The 20749-nt window shown below is 40.1% G+C and overlaps 1 long non-coding RNA gene across 1 annotated transcript in view; it reads right to left on the minus strand.

Annotated features, from left to right (window-relative positions):
• LOC131484375 (uncharacterized) overlaps positions 1 to 20749 on the minus strand; it is a 536971-nt gene that overhangs the window by 353625 nt on the left and 162597 nt on the right. Inside the window, exon 2 of the long non-coding RNA XR_009248202.1 lies at positions 5550 to 5627. This is a non-coding gene — a long non-coding RNA (uncharacterized LOC131484375). The remainder of the gene's footprint in view (positions 1 to 5549; positions 5628 to 20749) is intronic.

The following is a 20749-nucleotide window of genomic DNA, read 5'->3' on the forward strand; positions in this document are numbered from 1 at the left end:
TCCCTCAGGCAACAGGGAGATGAGAAACGGGGCCACTGGCCATGCTTGGCCCAGCTCCTGCAGACCTCTTTTCTGGAAAGGAATGCCATCTCATCTATTACCCCAAAACATGCTTTTGGCACACAGAATTAGAAGTAAAGCCACATGTAGAAGTGAGACAGACTTTCTTAGCCTGCTTTTTCAGATACAGCCTGCCCGTAAGAACATACCTGATTTTTCTCCACTTAAACCCACGGGATCTAGGTTCCTCCATTCTATAAATGACCAGCCTACTTTATAGGGAAAATAAGCAAGCCCTGATGCTGGTTTCAAGTACATAAAATATTCTTTTATCCAAGATTTCTTGGCAACAGATTTTCTTGTTTGACATCAATATCTGCTTCTCTATTCATTCTGGAATTTGAGAGGGAAAATTATTGTCCTCAAACCTCATTTAAATATGCATGTAATGAGATGAAAGGAAGGACACATTCTTAAAGAAAAATTACTATCCATATGCTATTAATTTACTGTCTTCTCTGATAACATGAAGCCATGTGCAAAACATCTGAGTGACGAATACAATCATAGAAGAGGTAGATTCGAAAGACATCTTGTTTTTATTCCAGTAACAATGAGATAGATGGCACTCCAAAAGATAGTCCCCGGGACAGTATTTCACTCAGTTCTATAGTATTAAACATTTTTAAAGTGTATTTATTTACGTATTTATTGAGAGAGAGAGAGAGAGAGCGCGCGCGCGTGAGAACAAGCAGGGGAGGGGCTGAGGGAGAGGGGGACGGAAGATCCAAAGCAGGCTCTGTGCTGACCGCAGAGGCCTGATGTGGGGCTCGAACTCACAAGCTGTGAAATCATGACCCGAGTCGAAGTCAGATGCCTAACAGACTGAGCCACCCAGGTGCCCCTATAGCATTAAACTCTTGATAGACAGGGAGAGTTTAGTAGGTAAGAGACAGTTAGGAAAGAAGAGACTTCAGAAGAACGTGTTGGGTCTTTCACCTCCATGCATCCAATGCTATCATTCTCTCATGGCAGATTCGTCTGGATTTTTTAGAATGCAGAAAAATATCACTTACAAGATGAGAAAAAGAAGTCTCATTCTCAACTTCTTCATCTATAAAAATGAGAACTATAATAAACTAGGGGCAACTGGGTGGCTCAGTCGGTGAAGCTTCCGACTTCGGCTCAGGTCACGATCTCACGGTTCGTGGGTTCGAGCCCCGCATCAGGCTCTGTGCTGACACCTCAGACCCTGGAGCCTGCTTCGGATTCTGTATCTCCCTCTCTCTCTGCCCCTCCCTTGCTTGTGTGCGCTCTCTCTCTCTCTCTCTCTCTCTCTCTCTCTCTCAAAAATAAATAGACGTTAAAAAAATTAAAGAAAGAAACATAGGTTTGTGGGGGGGGGGAGGGTGAAATGTGATAACATAATTAAAACACTTAGCATAATAATGCACACAGCTTATGATACAAGTGGGAACTTAATAAAATGTGTCCTCCAGACAGAACGAGGACTACTGGGATTCTTTTGTTTTCACAGACCCGATGTACTGTCATAGGCATCTGGGCATCTATCTTGTCATCTTTAAGTGCGTGCCACGCCAAACAGTCTTCTTTTATCTTTAGTTCCTAAAAAAGATCTGACACTCAAGCAAAAGAGTGTTCATAGTATGAGAAGCCTTTGGATGCTACATTTTTAAGCAGTGCATGAAACGAGCCCCTCATGTCTGAAGAGTAGAAGAAGGTAAACAGCAACCTGCACTTAATGGATGTGCCAGCAGCCTGAAGTCGAGCCTGCTGAGAAGGCCGACAGACATGGCGGGACATTTGGTGCCCAGCAGCTGCCTGCCAACCCCTTCAGGATGTCTCTGCTCAGCTAGCCCACTTAGCTCTCACCATCCCCAAGGGAAAGGAAGACATTGGGAGAAGTAATTGAAGGGAAAGTAGAACTCAAAGAAACATAAAATTGCAACCAGATACTAAAGACCAAAGGAAGGAGATCATGAATGGACACAAGCAGATAAAAAAAAGAAAACACAGAAGCAGAGAGATACGAGAAACAACTTAACGGATGTGCTTTTAGGTTATACATCATGCATTTATACCCTACCCCAGCCACCTACTAGCTGGATGATCTTAGAATATCATTTTAAACTGTTGGAGGCTCAGTCTCCCTTTATATAAAAATGGAAATAGAATTGATCCCGTATGGCTGATAGGAGGGTTAAGTGAAAATGTATGTGGAAGTCATTACACTACCACGAGCCCCTCAGGACGTCTAACGCCTACATTCAGAAGACGTAAAAGAGAATTAAGGGAAGCTTCGTGACAGAGTGAAGAGAAGATAATAAAGAGAAAATGAGCTTTGATGTCAAGGAAACCTGGACTTGATTCAAAGATCTAGGACGTAGCAGCATTTTGACCCAGAGACTGTAGGTTTCACTTTCCTTGTCTGTAAAATGCTGGTAAGATCTATCCTGCAGGACTGTTGTAAGCCTGAAAGATGGTACCTGGAGCCCACTTACTATTGTACATGGAACATTCTATTAAAATCATAGTACCTCTTACTGAAAAATGTAATACATAAAAATGAAAACAAATTATATTTTTTCCCAGAGCTTTCAAATATTTGTAAAGGACATTCAAATTCATTTGTTCACATCCATTTGTTCATTAAATATCTTCCGATATTTTTATATCATACACTAGGAAATAACATGGCTTACCTATGAGGCGACTAAAGTCTCGGAGGTTATTAATGAATAACTCGTGGCAGTGCAGAAACTGGAAAACAGATATATCTCACTGCAAAGCCTAAGCTCTTTTCAACTAAAAACCCTTTCCACTTTGCTCTTGTTATCAATATGGAAAAGCCATTTATTGCTAACTAACAACCCTAAAAGACCACTCTGCATCAGAAAAATGGCATCCATTTTTCTGGAACTCCTGGACACGCAAGGGTTGTGACAACCATCCTATAATCCTGTGGAAACGGTGCATATGTGGACCACAGTCATAATAGATGACAGGACGATGTAAATGCCACCAAGAAAACTTTGGAAAGTCTTTTGGAAGGAGAGCCTTGACAGCCGAGAGTTTAGTAATGCCTCATGGCAAAGTCACATGCATGTGTAAAAAGCAAAGCAAGCCCTGAGAATTAGACATGTCTGAGTTAACAGGGGTCTCAACCGTGCTTACCAGATTGACCTCTGAAACTTTTAAGATGCGTGAGCTCAAACTGAATCCTTGCTTGTTTGGCAAGTGGAGTATACTCAAGGGAAACTAGGCTCTCTGTACCTCTGTATCAACATCTGATGCCAAGTCAAGAATCATAGGAGAGAAAGCAGGGACTGACATGCAGTGGTTCCACACGTTCTGGGAAGAAAAGGAACCATACAGCTCACCAGCCAAAAGCTAGACTTGACATCACAAGGTAACTTGTACAATTCTCACACAGACAACTGTCCCAGTATTTGTGAACAGGAACCTCTAAGTAGCTACTAGCTAACTACGATTCTGGCCAACAGTTATTCCACTTTTCCCACGGTTGTTACTTTTTTTTCCCCATTAAAAAGAGAGTAGAATTCTGGAGGAAAAGTAATGGCTTAGAATAGAAAATCAATGATTTCCATTCTGGTTATACAATTGTGTTGAGCAATTTTACAAAGGAAACAGGTGATAACTTTTATGATATCTTATGATTCTTAATTAATATGGACCTTAAAGTTAAAGCCATAAACGAGAGACATGAATTCATTTTTATACACGCCATAAGGCAAGTAGCATTTCTGAATCAGCTCTTTCCTTAGAAACTAGACTTCATTCTGTCAATAGTGCCTATATCTAATGGAAGGAAGCTGACAACTAAACAAATAAGCATATCCAACTGCTTCATATATTTAAACATCTGTTGATACATGGTTTGTTTTGTTTTGAGGATGCAGGCAAATGAGAGAGTAACTTTCAAATCCTGGTAATATTTTTATTTTAGTGTCAGGGAAAGTGAAAAATCTTTAAGGCAAGCTCAGGATACAGTGTAGTTGTGAACAGTGGATTAATAAACCCAGGATCATCTCAAGTAAGTAATTCCATTATCTGGTATATACCACTATAAGGAAAAGGACCAATGAAACAGACATAAGTTCTCTCAAGCCTCTGTAATATACTTGATAATAACACTGGGCACCGTTGAACAAAATAAAGAACTAATAAATCAAAAAGAAGGCTCAGCAACGGAACTACTCTAACAATTTGGGAGAGTTGGGATATAGGTAGATTCAATTCGCAATTTAACATAGTATTTATGGCACTGCTTCTGGTAGTAAAAATGATAAAATATATAGCACAAAGCTGAGTGTAGAAGCTTGACTTTGTGTCTTAGGCCTACTCCCAGCACTCGTGTGACTGAGCAAGCCTCTAAACATTCCTGCGTCTAACTCACGTCAATCTATCACATACCCTCCAGCTCTAAATATCCATGGGTCTAAAAAAATGCTAAGGGGAATATATTCTCAAGTTTCCACTATGGTAGGAAATGCAGAAAGCTGGAATACCTATATTATTTTGGGTTGCTCAGAGAAAGAGAGAGGGAAAGAGAGAAGGAGGGAGGGAGGGAGGGAGGGAGGGAGAGAGAGAGAGACAAGGAATTGGTTCACATGATTATAGAGGATGAGAAATCCCATGATCTGCAGCTGGCAAGCTAGAGACCCAGGATTTCTGGTGGTGTAGCTTGAGTCTGAGTTTGAAGGCCTGAGAACCTGGGGAATTGATGATAGAATTCTTAGTGAGTGCAAGAGAGCCCTGATGTCCCAGCTCAGGAGCAAGGCAGAGAGAGAGTGACTTCTTTCTTACTCAGTCATTTGTTCTATTCAGCCTTTCAACAGAATGGTTGATGTCCACCCACAATGGAGAAGGCAATCAACTTTACTCAATCTAAAGATTCGAATGCCAATCTCATGGAGAAACACTCACAGACACACACAGCATTAATTAATGTTTAACCAAATACCTGGAAACCCTGGGTCCCACTCAAGCTGAAACATACAATTAACCATTACGGTGCTCCTTGGTACTTAATTGGATCAGAGATGCCTCTTAGGATTTTTTTTTAATACAGAAAGAGAATCTTATTGATATTAACATATACGAAAATACATTTTGATGACGTGGTATGGTTCAGCATGAGGCCAAATGGTCGGGAGAGACTATGGTGACTTCAAAGATGCTACCATAAGAAAAGGTGATTTCTAGACTAAAGACTTGAGCTCACCTCCATGCTCAGGTAGCTGGAGTAGAATAATTGTGGAAACATATCCTGCTGATATGTTTAACTATTGCTGATAGAGCTTAACTACTAAGGTATGACACTGGGCTCAGGGTAGCTTCTGTGGGTGACTCATGACCCAATATGACACTGAAGGAAAGATTGTTATTCCTTATAAATGTAAGGGCCACAGAGGTCCAGAAAGACCAAACGAGGTCAATTCTGGAGGTGTGGAGAGTAAAAACACAGTAGTGCTAGCAGGGATATAGTCTATCCAATCTTACCATACCAGGACGGGTGGGAACTCTGCCTGGAACTCTGTACTTCGCTTTGGCCACAGCAGATGAGGGTGCTACATGGAATACAGCTGCAAAACAAACAGCAAGAAATCAGAGGCCGAACCTGCCTGCAGGCATCCTGTTTCCAATCTTCTTCAAGTGGCCCTGCTTGAGTGACAAGGAAAAATTCCTGGACAAATTTAAACAAAACTGGTGTATTTAAAAAATTAAAACCTTAATTCAACAGATGAAAGCTTGAAATCGCAGTAATATGTGTATTAAAGAACATAGAACCTAATATTGTAACCATAGAAGAGTGAAGCCAAGACTTTTAGATTACCCTTAGAAATTCAGCTTATAATGCATTTCTTGTAAAACTGTTTTTCCAATGTTAGTATATTTTGAAGTAAGACACTACACATTAATATTGGTAGCCATGAAAGAAATGCAATAACTCTAATATGAAGTAAAAAAATATAAAAAATAGGGGTGCCTGGGTGGCTCAGTCGGTTGAGCATCTGACTCTTGATATCAGCTCAGGTCTTGATCCCACAGTTGTGGAATGGGGCACTGCACTGAGCTCCACTGGCCAGCTTAGGATTCTCTCTCTCTCCCTCTGTCCCTCTCTCCCTCACTCTCTCTCTCTCCCTATGAAATCAAATTTAATTTAATTTTAATTTTAATTTTAATTTTAATTTTAATTTTAATTTTAACGGAGCATCAAAAAGAAATCAACCAGGTCAAGGTAGTCTCACAGGTGAATTCTATCAAGCACTCAAGAAAGCAATAACAGTCACATACATCTCTTCTAAGAAACAGAAGCAGAGAGACTACTTTCTAAATCAATATATGAGACAATACCAAAACCTGATGAAGCTATTAGAAGAAAAATATTGACCACTGTCTCTGACGAACACAAACCTCGACAATAAAATAGTAAATTGCATCCAACAATGTAGAAAAATAATTATATACCACACCTAAGTAGGATTTACTGTAGTTACACAAGGCAGGTTCAACATTCAAAAACCAATTAGGGGGCTGCCTTGGAGGCTCAGTACGTTGAGCATCCAACTTCAGCTCAGGTCATGATCTTGTGGTTAGTGAGTTTGAGCCCCACGTCAGGCTCTGTGCTGACAGTTTAGAGAGTGGAGCCTGCTTCAGATTCTGTGTCTCCCTCTCTCTCTCTCTGCCCCTCCTCTACTTGTGTTTCTCTTTCTCTCTTTCTCTCTCTCTCTCTCTCAAAATAAATAAACATTAAAAAAGCCCAATTAGGTAGGCCCCCATATTAAATAAGTTAAAAAACACTAATCATATAGTAATATCAACAGGTACAGAAAAAGCATCTGACAAAATCCAACATTTATTCATGATAAAAATTTTTAGCAAACTAGTTATAAAAGGAAACTTCTTCAACTTAACAAAGAACACTTCCAAATAACCTACATCTAACATAACACTTAGTGGTGAAAAACTGGATTTTTTTTTTTTCTCTAAAGTCAAAAACAAGGCTAGGATATCATATCTCACTATTCCTAATCAACATTGTACTGGAAATCCTAGGTAATGCAATATGACAAGAAAAGGAAATAAAAGGGATACAACTTGAGAAAGAAAAAATAAAACTATCTTTTCTCTCAGGTAACTTGCTTGTCTATGTATAAAATCCCCCTTTGTTTCCATCCTCAAAATTCTAGATCTAATAAGTAATTCTAGCATGATTACAAGATACAAGGTTAATAAGCAAAAGTGAATTGCTTTCCTATACACCAGCGATGAACAACTGGAATTTGAAATTAAAAAGACAACACCAGAGGCACCTGGGTGGCTCATTGGTTAAGCATCTGACTTTAGCTCAGGTCAACTCAGGTCATGATCTCATGGTTCATGGGTTACAGCCCCACATTGGGCTCTGTGCTGACAGCTCAGAGCCTGGAGCCTGCTTTGGATTCTGTTTCTCCCTCTCTCTCTGCCCCTCCCCTACTCTCTCTCTCTCTCTCTCTCTCTCTCTCTCAAACGTTTAAAAAAAAGTTAAAAAAAATAGACAATACCATTAATTCTAGCACCATAAAACTGAAATATTTAGGTATTAAATATATTATTAAAATAAATTACAATATGTACAGAATCTATATGTGAAAAAATATAAGCCTCTAATTTAAAAAAAAGTCTAAATAAATTTGGATATATTTACATTCAAGGATGGGGAAACTCACTGTTACTAAGAAATCCATTTTTCCCAACTTGATCTAGATTCAATGCATTACTAAACAACATGCCAGCACATTATTTGTTTTGGCTATCAACAAATTGATTCTAAAATGATAGGATAGGCAAAACATCCAGAATAGCCAGCACAATATTGTAAATAAAAAAAAAAAAATCAAAGGACTGATACCACCTGACTTCAGAACTTAGTATAAAACTAAGATAATCACTGTGGTATTGGGAAAGAACATGCAGGAATACACAAATGATCGTGCAACAGAATAGCAAGCTCAGAAATAGACCAACGCGAAAATAGTCTATTGATCTTGACAGAGGCACAGATGTAATTCAATGGAGAAAGGATAGTCTTTTTAACCAACAATGCTAGGACAAAAGGAAATTGGACATCCAGTAAAAAAGAGTGTGGATACAGATCCTATAACTTTCACAAACATTAACTCAAAATGGATCTTGTACCTAAACATAAAACGTAAAACCACTTACATTCTTGAAGACAGCATAGAAAAAAATCTAAGTGACTCTGGGTTTAGAGTTAACTTTTTAGGTGCGACACCAAAAACACAATCCATGACTGAAAAAATCGGCAAGTGGGATGTCACTACATTCCTTCTCGGCAAAGGGGGAAAAAAAAGATTGTTAAAAGAATGGAAAGGTAAGTCACAAGATCGGATGACATATTTACAAGACCTGGATGTGATGAAGGATTTATATCCAAAGTTCACAAAGAATTCTTAAAATTCAACGGTAAGAAAAATCAAACAGCATACTTCCAAAATGACAAAAAGATCCACCAAGTCTCACCGAGAAGATATATGGAGGGAAAGTAACCATAGGAAAAGATGCTCAACATCATATGTCAGTAGGGAATTGCAGTTGAAAACAGCAATAAAATACCACTACACATCGATCAGAACAGCGAAAGTCCTGACAACACCAAATGCTGGTAAGATATGGAAGAACAGAAACTTAATACTTGCTAGCAGGAGTGCACATATAAAACCACTCTGGAGGACAGTTTTGCATCTTCCTACAAAACTAAACCAATTCTTGCCTTCTGATTCAGCAATCACACTCCTAGGTTTCACCTATATAAGTGTCCCTATAAGAATCCAAACATAGGGGCGCCTGGGTGGCTCACTTCGGTTGTGTCCGACTTTGGCTCAGGTCATGATCTCACGGTTCATGAGTTCGAGCCCCGTGTCGGGCTCTGCTGACAGCTCAGAGCGTGGAGCCTGCTTTGGATTCTGTGGCTCCCTCTCTCTCTCTGCCCCTCACCCCTGCTCTCTCTCTCTCAAAAATAAACATAAAAAATTTAAAAACCCAAACATAAAAGTTTATGGAAGCTTTATTCCTAATTGCCAAAAACTGGAAGCAACCAAGATATTTTTCATTAAGTGAATGGTTAAATAAATTGCGGTACATCTATGCAACGGAATTGTATTCAGTGATGGAAAGAAATGAACTATCAAGCCATAGAAGGCATGGGGGAGCCCATGAAAGAAGCCAAGCTGACATGGCTAAATAGGGTGCACATCGGATGATTTCATCTATGTAGCATTCTGGTTAAGGCAACGGGAGAGACACAACAAAAAATTGAGCGGTTATCAGCAGCTCTGGGGTAGGGAAGGAGGGATGTCTAGGTGGATGTTTAGAGCAATGAAACTATTCTGCATGGTGTTGTAATGATGGATATACAAATTATGCATTTGTTAAAACCCACAAAACTTTTAAAAACACAAAGAGTGAACCCTAACGTAAACTATAGTCTCCATTTAATAAAAACATATTAATATTCAGTTATTAATTCTAACAAATGTACCAAACAAGATAATAATGATACAGGGAACTGTACCTCGGGTTATGGGGGGCAAGACAGGTAGTCTTTGTACTTTGGGCTCAATGGCCTGCACACCTAAAACTACCCTAAAAAACAGTCCATTAGCAAAAAAGTGTTAAAAACAAAACAACAACAACAACAACAACAATAAACCCAGAAAACACCAGAGATCAGATCCTGTCACTATAAACACAAGGTCACAAAGTCAACATTGCAAGTTAAACATAAGAATTCAGTTTCTCTATGCTTATAATGGAAGTCATCTTTTTATATTTATTATCTCTGCCTCCTGAGAAGTCTATGGTGCTAGAGACCCCAAGTAATGTGGCTGTTGAGTCTAGGAACAGCTCTGGCTAAAATGTGTCAATGTTGTTTACTTGCTGTTGCAAAAAAAATGGGCATTATGTGTCTTTTCCATCCCTGTTCAAATACATAGAGATTAAGCTTTTATATCCATCCCAAATCCACATTCCACAGGGAGCAGAATTTAGAAAGCTACTCTACTTTAGTTACATTCTCTTCATCAACATTTGAACAAAATGTTCCCCAACAAACAGGATTATAGACCTTCCTTTTGTATTTTTTGTATCGTCCTCCTACTGCTTCCCAAAACATCCTTCCATTCCTGCCTTTACTTACCTTTCTCTCTTCTGACCGTGGTCAAAGTATTTGAGCAGTCTAGCTGCAGTGTTTTCAGCTACATGATGAGGCCTGGGGGCTATAGTTTGTTCAGGATAATAAATGTTCTCTTATGCTTACTGCTATTATGTTTCTTTAAATACAAATAGCAGTAGTAGTAATAATAATAGTAATTATTATTATAAGGAGGAAAAGAAGAAGGGAATGTCATTCAGTGTGTGTTTCCCAGGTACTATGGGGCACACAAAGAATTTTATAAATCATGCATTATTTGCTCCTTATCCAATCGTGTTCTTCCAAGTACCACTTGGAACCAGTCATTAACTCCTCCTAGAGTAAATACATTACAAAATTTTTGAATTTATTTCAACATTGCACTTTATTTGAGTCTAGAGCTAAAATGTAAGTAGAAAACAAGGTTTTCTTCTTCAAGGGTAGATTCTGTTCTCCTTCATCATTTTAAGGAAACCTCTGTCAGGGGAGCCTCGGTGGCTCAGTTGGTTAAGCGTCCAACTTCGGCTTGGGTCATCATCCCATGGTTCATGGGTTCGAGCCCCACCTCGGGCTACATGCCACATAGCACGCTGACTGCACATCACAAGTGTACTTTACAACCACCTTCGTGGCAAAAAATTTTCACAGATATGCAAACCTGTAAGCTCAGGGTGGCATGGCTGGTGAGTAGCCAAACTGGGTTTTATTCCCAGGCTTCTCTGACACATTATCTTTTAAGCACATCTTTCCACTGTACCACAATGAAGTGTTGTGAAACCAAAAAATTCTGATCTCATTTAAAAGTAAACCTGTAGGGGCACTTGGGTGGTTCGACTGGTAAGCATCTGACTTCGGCTCTGGTCGGGATCTTGCAGTCTGTGAGTTCGAGCCCCGCGTCGGGCTCTGTGCTGACAGCTTGGAGCCTGGAGCCTGTCTCACATTCTGTGTCTCCTGTCTCTCTGCCCCTCCCCTGCTCACACTCTGTTTCTGTCTCTGTCTCTCTCTCTCTCTCAAAAAATTAAACATCAAAAAAAAAAAACTTTTAAAAAAGTATATGTAAAAAAATAATAGTAAATAAAGATAATCCTGTACTAGCAGGTGCATGGGTGGCTCAGTAGGTTAAGCATGTGACTTCGGCTCAGGTCATGATCTCAGGGTTCACAAGTTCGAGCCTGGCATTGGGCTCTGTGCTGACAGCTCAGAGCATAGAGCCTGTTTTGGATTCTGTGTTTCCCTTTCTTGGCCCCTCCCCAGCTTGCACTCTGTCTCTCTCAAAAATTATTTAAATAAACATTAAAAAAATAAAATTAAATTTAAAAAATCCTGTACCCAATTTTTTTCACTATTGAATTGGATAAAACATGTGTGATTATATATATACTTTTTCCCCTTGTTCCGAAGAGAATAAATTATTTCCCTCTGGGCTGCAAAAAGAAATGGAAAAACAACTTAATGATGTCCCTTATGGAGTTGTTAATGATTAAAAGCACTGTGGCATTTAGGCTTACTTTTCAGGAGGAGCTAATAATGGGAGTCTGATAAAAAGCCACAGAAGCTTCCCTCTCTCTTTTCTGCCTCTGAGGTTTCTGGAACTATATAATGTGGAGGCCTACTGCACTGTAAAGGACAGAGTTCCTTGTTCAACAATGAGTCAGAGCATCCTTTAAGGGATGAATGTAATGGGGGTCACGACCTGCATTCTTTCAATTACCAACAATTTGAATGTCAACGTGCTCTGTTCCTGTGGCTACTTTGCTAGGCTTTTGCACACCTAGACTTCTGAGTCCTTATGATTCATATTTTGATTCCCTCCACACTATTCCCCAGGCTTCAGGACATGTACACACACACACACACACACACACACACACACACACACACACACACTGACGTACACACTGGAAGACAGCCTCTCTGCGTAGTTGACAATGAGAACGTGAAACTAACTCTACAAGCAGCTACAGCTTCCCATTTCTTGCAAGATTAAACCCAAACACCTTAGTATGGAATATATAACTCTCCACTTTTTGTTTTCTTTCCTGAGAATTCCTTTCTGATCTGTACATGTTGTTCAGGTGTCACTCCTGAGAGTTCTCTGCATGTTCCACTCTGCCCCAACTTTGCTCTTCTCTAGGCTCGAAGACTCCTTTTCAAATATACATGGTGCCTTGTAAATATCTTCATGGTTTTCAAGACCCGGGATAGGTTTCGTTGGGTCTGCCCAGGACTTGCCCATCCCTCAGAGTCGCGGTTAGACACTGTTTTAGTAGCAGCTAGACAGTTCCCTAAGGAACGAGGGCAGTGCCAGAAAAGCCAATTTGCAGATGGAACTCTTTGCTGAGGATCCAGCTCTTAAAATTTACCAATTTACAAAAAAATATGTCTGAAGGAAATAATGGTCTTCAACACATACAACGAATAGCAACACAGTCCTGATATGTTTATGAATGCGGTAAAATCTCCTAAAATTTTATGTGACTGTATCATTCTAGTAAAAACAAATGCTATACTTGATGTGCTTTTCACATTTCTCACATGCCCGGAAAATGCTACACGTGGAGGAAGCCTCAGAGATCCAGCTGCACCATAACCACCATCACTTTGCTCGGGGAAAAAAATTGAGGCCAGAGAAATAGTCTTTTGCCAAGTGATCATGTAACTGGTAAATTATACACGAAGGCCCAGGATATATGTCTTCTGAGTACCTCCTGCCTCGTGTTTATTATGGTCTAAGGATTATATAGATGGGTACGATATAATACAAATATAAATGTATATATCGTGCCTTCTCCAGAATTAGATGAACTGGAGGTTAAGAGCCCAGTTCACCAGAAGGGTAAGTGTACCTGAGACTTCTGACATCAACTGCAAGTTCAGGGATATCCCCAAACCACCTTCAGATTTGATAATTCACCAGAACGACTCACAGATAGGAGATATCATAGCTATGAGACAGAAAAATTTACTCTAGGCAAAAGACATGCACTAAAACACTCCAAGAGAAGACAGACATAAGGCAGGATTGGTAGGGGGCGAACGTAGAGCTTCGGCTGATCTGATCCCTGTCAAATAATGCACAGCATTACTTCCTCCTAGCCATGCTGTGTGACAATATCCACAGGGTAGCACCAGCCAGAGGAGCTCACCCCAGCTATGGCGTCTAGAGATGGCATTGAGGCTTCGTTGTGTAGAAAAGGTTAATTGAAATATTTCCTACATAGCTGAATTCAGTCTCTAGGAAACCCCTGCCTGGAGACTGAGCTGATATCATATGGCTTAAAGCCCCCCAAACCTCTAATCACATGGTTGGCCTTTCTGGTACGGCCAGTCCCCTCACGGTAAGCTATCAGCTGTGGCTGAGGGACTCAAGTGGATAATAAAAATAACCCATGACTTGGGAAATTCCAAAGTCCATATGAGGTTACCTCCCAAGAGCCGGGACAAACACTAGACCTCTCTTTAGGGGCCAAGTTCCTCACTACACACAAAGATATATGACATACACAGGATACATCTGTCTACAACAATAACACATCATGATTCCATGTGATCTTAACCTATAACTCATATTTCATCTATGTATGCATATGAAACTGTTCTATCACTGTAATTTTCAATAGATATAAACAAGGCTGCTAACATTTTCAACAAGATAGAAAGGGGAGGAAGGACTGTATTCCGCTACTCCTGTTTCCACAGAGAATGTCTTCCATGAGAATGATATTCCAGGGCTCTCTTAGGCACCTTATTCGGTGCTCCCAGGTGAGATAGAATAACTTCCTGATTAGTGAGTGTGATGGAAGGAAATGACAGGTTTTGCTCAGACATTCCTGACTTGGTTCTGGGTTTCTTTTATCCACAAGAAGCGTGAAATCTCTGCTTTTCTATTCTCCTACCCCTTCCCAGGTAGAACAGGCTCCTATGAATAGGTGACCCTAAGTCTGCTTGGACCAAGTAAGTTCAAACGTATGCTTCTTTCCCTGGAACCCCATTCGATTCAGGATTTGTCCTGAGTATTTGTTTGTTTTTGTTTTTTTGGTTTTTTTTTTTTGTTTTCAATGAGTTGTATTACTAATCACTGCCTGAAAATAAGTCAGTATGTGTATGATAGCCCTCCAAGCCTTTTTTCTAGCTCTTGTTATGATCTTACATAGTATTGTCAGATGTAAATGGAGACTTAACAGTGCTCCCAGTTTACCCATAAATAAATTAGAAAGATGGCCATCCTTTCTAGATGTAAGTAACTATAATTGTCCTTTAAAGTACACCATGGTTCAGGAGTTCGAGCCCCACATGGGGCCCTCTGCCGTCAGTGCAGAGCCTGGATTCCCTGTCTCCCTTCCTCTTTCTGTTCCTCCCCTGCTCACACTCTCCCTCTCTCTCAAAAATAAATAACATTAAAAAGAAAAATTTAAAGCACACCATGCAGGCGTGAACTCAGACAAGAACAACTAGACACAGCCAACCCCTTGCCAACTTCTGACAAGGTAGTGCTTTTGAACCACCTATTATACCAAACAACTTGGATCGCAGAACATCTGACACACATTCAATCAGGATGCCGGTTGGACACCTCAACGGAAAATGTGGGAAGTTAGAACTAAAAGGAAGTATGTGTGAAATGTGGAGGCTGAAGATTGCCATCACAAACACAGAGAGGTAAATAACAATTAATCATTTCACATTATTTGATAATATTTTCACTTAAAAAATTCCATACCACGAAAGAGGTTGTACAGTGAGGGGCGCCTGGGTGGCTCGGGCAGTTGAGCGTCCGACTTCCTATCAGGTCATGATCTCGTGGTTAGTACGAAGCCCGCTTCAGATTCTCTGTCCCCCCCCCCCCCCCCCGCTCCTCCCTCACTCATGCTCTCTCTCAAAAATAAACATTTTTAAAAAGCATAAGTTAAAGACTTTTATTTTTTAAGTACCCTCTACACCCAACGTGGGGCTCGAACCCATGACCCCAAGATGAAGAGTCTTATGCTCCACCCACTGAGCCAGCCACGCACCCCAAAAAGCATACAGTTAATTATTTTTTTTTAAAGTACACACTAAAAGGAAGTATTAGCAAGCTTCAGGATTTCTGAAAGAAAGCTGCAGAAATTGACCCAGAGGTCACCCACCTGGCCATACAGTGAAGTAGGTGTCAGGGTGCCTGAAATGCTGCTGGAACGCCTTTGCTGCACTTATCTTTTTAAAAATGCCTGTTTTTGCATACTCCTATATGACTTTGACCAGCCACATTGTTTTCTAATTCAATAAAAACTAAAAACAGATTAGAAACATACTGATGGGTTATAACGGCAGTAAAAAATAATTGATAGCAGCTCAGTGCCACAGTAGAGAAGAGAGAGAATAAGGGGAACTCTATACAGATATAGACTGTATATCTATATATAGATCTATCTATATCTTTATGTATACATATATCTTAATAAATATTATAAACATATTTAAATATAGATAAATATAAGTTATATAAATGTATATATATTATGTATATATATCTTTATATATGTGTGTGTATATATATATATATGTATATATACATATATATATATATATTCCTTCCTGTCCCAACCTAATTGTCATGCTACAAAATAACATAAAAATGAAATGTTGACATAATTATGACTGTGAAGGCTTTACAATGCCAGGGAAATATATATTAAAATCTTTCTTGGAGATTTCAAGGCAAGTGTTAATATAATGTACATGGTATTTTTTGATAAGACGTAGTTATCTTTAAAACTCCATTTAGCTGGCACGCTTTATTATAAAGTATTATAGTGGAAAATGTCAAATGATACAACGCTTTTGGAAAGGCATGAAGGACTTTGAGATGAGTTAGAAACGTCCTCATATTATATAAGCAAGTATGGAGATTCGAAAAGATAGTCACTTTCTAAGAAGTAGGGGAATCTGGACTAGAAGCCAGTGATCTTCAAATATCTATTATGCAGAATACATTCCGGGCACATTACGCTTCTGTGGGGCTCAATATAAACTTTTGACCTGAAACATTTCCTTACCCAGGGGAGCCTTGAATCAAATATGTATTTAAAGCCATCATAACGGAGCTATTTGAAACTTAGTCCTCCTGATGCTACAAAAAAGAGGGATCACCTCACTGCAGCTTTTTGTACAAATCACTGGACAATTCAGACATTGGAATTGCAATCCATTCTGACCACGATTATCTCCTTCAGAAAAGGATTTTTCACCACTTGCAGCTGAGAAAAATGAAGGCCACAAAAAATGTCATCGTAGGTGATAATATCTTTGATATCATTTTTGGGCTTCAAGAAAAGTCATTTCATCTTCTCAGCTATTGAGCAAGGAATCTACCAAGCCAAGTATATAAACCACCAAGAAAGAGCAACCATTAACTATTATCGAATCAGTATTTTGCCTTTCTCAGGAAGCAGTGAGGAGACATTAGCTGTGATGCTTTTTGGAAGCAAATAAAAGAAAATTCGACCCCAAAATGGCCTAAATTGAAATGATGACTTAATAGGTCTCATCTGGACAATTTGAGGGGTAGAGCAATCATAGGACCAGTTAATTGGGGGCGGGAGGGGGTCCGTGAAATCATCAAATCTTATCAAATCTTGGGTTCTTCTTGTATTTCCGCCCTGCCACTCTCCATATGTTCTCTCTCAAGGTAATTCACCTCATGAGAGAAAGAGGCCTATAGCAATTCTGGGTATCAGGTGAAGACACAACATTCAGCAGAATAAAAGAAAGAAAGATGATTGGTTCTGTTTGGCTCATTTTGACACCAGACCAAACCAAACAAAATACCCTTCCTACACCATTCACTGGCAAAGGGAATGGGACCTCATGATGATTTAGGTCAATTCCAATCCACTCTGGTCATAATAAAGACTTAAAAGGAAAACTAACCAGTACTTAAGATGAGATCATGTTATTTTCTCCCCTAAGTTGTATAGTTTAGGAACTTAGAGTTTGTCTTATATTTTGGGGGAAAAGTTAAGCAATAATAAGACTACTTTCTTTAGATTTCTAATAGGTATCTTAAGAAGATTTCCTTAAAAAAAAAAAAAAAGGCCAGTTACAAGACCCCAAAAAGCAAGAGAATTGTTAAGACAAAATGAGAAAACTTACCAATACTGAAATTATTTATAAAATGTTCATCTGAGGGCACCCAAGTGGCTCATTCAGTTGAGAGTCTGACTCTTGATTTCAGCTTGGGTCATAATCTCACGGTTTGTGAGTTGGAGCCTTACATCAGGCTCTCCACTAACAGTGTGGAGCCTGCTTGGGATTTTCTCTCTCTCTTTCTATCTCTGCCCCTCCTCACTTGTGCTCTCTCTCTCTCTTTCTCTCTCTCAAAATAAATAAATAAACTTAAAAAAAGTTTTTTTAAATGTTCATCTGGTATGTGTTGATAGGGATTATAGGAGAAAGCATTTGGTAAATGATAATTTAGGAAATTATGAGTAATTTTACTTCCTTTAATTTTCTTGGTTGTAGCTGTAATATTTTAATAAAAATATATTCAGGGTGCTGAGTGGCTTAGTCAGTTAAGTGAACGGCTCTTGATTTCAGCTCAGATCATGATCTCGTGGTTTGTGAGTTCAAGCCATACGTGGGGCTGGCCAACACGAAGCCTGCTTGGGATTCTCCCTCTTCCTCTCTCTCTGCCCCTTGCCCACTCATGGCCTCTCTGCCTCTCTCTCCCTCTCTCTCCCTCTCTCTCTCTCTCAAAATAAATAAACTTTAATAAATAGATAGATAGATAGATAGATAGATAAAAATATATCCATCTGAAAATTCACTTCTTTATCTATGACAAAGAATTAGCAATGGGGAAGAACCAGTCCAATGGAATACCTTGTCTCTTGTTTGTTTTCCTACCCTCAACATTAAAGCAGAAGTTCTTGGTCAAAGGTCATTGAACACTATTTAATTGTTTTGTTTGTTTGTTTTCACACTTATTTATATTTGAGAGACAGAGTGGGGGGAGGGGGGGGCAGAGAGCGAGAGAAGGAGACACAGAATCTGAAGCAGGCTCCAGGCCCTGAGCAAGCGGGTGGCACAGAGCCTGAGGCGGGGCTGGAACCCACGAACTGTGTGAGATTGTGACTGAAGTCAGACACTCAACCGACTGAGCCACCCAGGCGCCCCTGACCTTGAAAACTATTTTAATCAATGGGTTTCGGTGGCACTCAAGAACACCTCAAATTTACATATGTAAATTTTATGTGTATGCTCATTTTCCTGGGAAACAGATATAATTCTCTTTAAGTGCTCTGAAGATTCCATAACCTATTCCAGCTTTGTCATGTAGCCAAGAGTCACCAGCTTAAGGACATAACCAAGGTGGCTAAGGTCTGAATCTCCGTAGATCTGTGCACAGCTGGTCAAAGGTTTCAACACTTCTGGCTGGTAATCTTCTAGGTGAATGAAGCTACCTTCCCTTCTAAACCCCCCTTCCAGAGTTATGAGTGAGGCAGTGCTGATAGTGGTAAATACACTGACAGGATGAAAAGACCACAGAGCCCAGACTACTCACCTACTGCCCTCGGAAATGTTGGCAATGTGTTCACCCAGATATGGCATAATTCTTTTTCACTTCAATATATGGATATTAATGATGTTTGACTCACATGGTATTGTGGTGTTGGCTTCAGCTGAAGCAAAAGTACATTTTGTAAACCATCCACATTTCCTAGCAGGGAGCAGAACTGGTTTAATCAGAAGGATCATAAAACTTAAGCCTCAGAGTCCTTGACTTGAACGGGTCTTCTCCCTAGAAGGACCCCAGCAATGTATTCACATGGTTGTTCAGGTATTGCCAAACTTTCCAAGTGATATATTTGGACCACAGCTGGTTAAGAAGGCTCTAAATGATCTCCCTTCACATTTCTCTTTATGCTGGAGGCATGTGAATGGCTCTTGATCTTTTGGAGATCTCCCCTAAGAAACTGGTAAGTTGGGGGGACAAGTAGTTTGGATTTAGTGGAATTCACGAATGTGGTTCATCACAACCTTCCTGTACAGTTCACTTGTTGCAATTAGACCGGGTATAAGAACAGAATACTCTATTGGCAATGCATTGTGTCCGCTTTCCCAGCATTTGATACAAGGGGCCAGGACCAGAGGTCTTACAATATGACCATAATGTGCCGCGGCTGGCATCACAACTGTGTTGTGGACGGTGGAAGAGAAACACATATGGACCCAGAAGCTGGTCTGTAGAAAACCGTCCAATTACAAGACATGTATAATCATAAACTACAGAGCTCAGTTTTATTTGAAACGTAGCCCCAAAGAAAAGGTGTTTTGTTTTATTTCTTGTTTTTGAGGGTTTAGGAATACCATAGGGGGCAAAATGGAGTCTCTCATGTCCAGCAGGGGGTTATGTCAAACAGTGATGCAAGTGGTCAAGGTACTACCTCGAGGAGATGTGACCGGGCCCCGCATCGGCTGACACTCCAGAAGTGATAACAAGCAGAAGCAGAGGAGGTCTGCAGGGGCCCAAGGACAGTTAAATCCCTTTAAAAGGGGGGGGATTTGGGCAGCAAACTGTCAGACTCTTCAGACATGACCTCCCAGTGTAAAACAGAAAACTGCCGTGGGAGCCTCTGCCTGACTGATCTCCAAACAGAACCGAGAGCCTTCACTGCTTGAACATAATAAGCAGTTAAGTGCCGAGAGCTGACCCGGACGGGACCCAGGCTTTATCTCAACTGTGTGCCCACACGCCGACTTTGCCTTTTGTTCCTTAACTTCCTACACCCTCTCCTACCCTGTTCGTTGTATGGTTTGCCTTATGTCCTGCTCTGTGTGCTGTGTAAGAAGCCAAGTTCAATCACATGGTGAAACGTCATTGAGTTTGGAATCCTGAACCTGCTTTATAAATTATGATTAACTTTGCTTTATGATTGAATAAAGCTGACATTGGAGACACAACTCGTGTGTGTGCCTTTGGAGCATGCTCATGACCAATTATCAATCACAAAGCATAGAAAATCATAAATGTATTAGTATGTGTGTGTAGGAGAGAAAAAATAATGTTCCCTCCACCCTTCTAGGTTCTTGGCTGAGACCCCTGAAATAAAGGACAGAGTAACAGAAGAAAACCAAACAGAAGTTTAATAACATGTATACCTCCTGTTTACATGGGAGAGGAAAACTGAGTAATTTTGTAAAGGTCCCAGGTCTTCTCATTAAATATCATCTTCATCCAATAACAAAAGAACAGTGATGTGGGGTTAGGGGATGTCCTATTATTTATTTTTATTTTATTTTATTTTTTATTAGAGAGAAAGAGTGCGTGCGTGCGTGTGTGTGTGTGCAGGAGAAGGGCAGAGAGAGAGAGAGAGAGAGAGAGAGAGAGAGAGAGAGAGAGAGAGAGAGAGAATCCCCAGCAGGCTCTGAGCTCAGCAGCACCATGACCAGTACTGAAATCAAGAGACCTGAGAGTCTGATGCTCAGCCTACTGAGGCCCCCCCAGGCACCCCAGGGGAAGTCCTTTTAATG

This window comes from Neofelis nebulosa, chromosome 9 (genome assembly GCF_028018385.1).
Source record: "Neofelis nebulosa isolate mNeoNeb1 chromosome 9, mNeoNeb1.pri, whole genome shotgun sequence".
In the NCBI taxonomy this organism is placed as follows: Eukaryota; Metazoa; Chordata; class Mammalia; order Carnivora; family Felidae; genus Neofelis; species Neofelis nebulosa.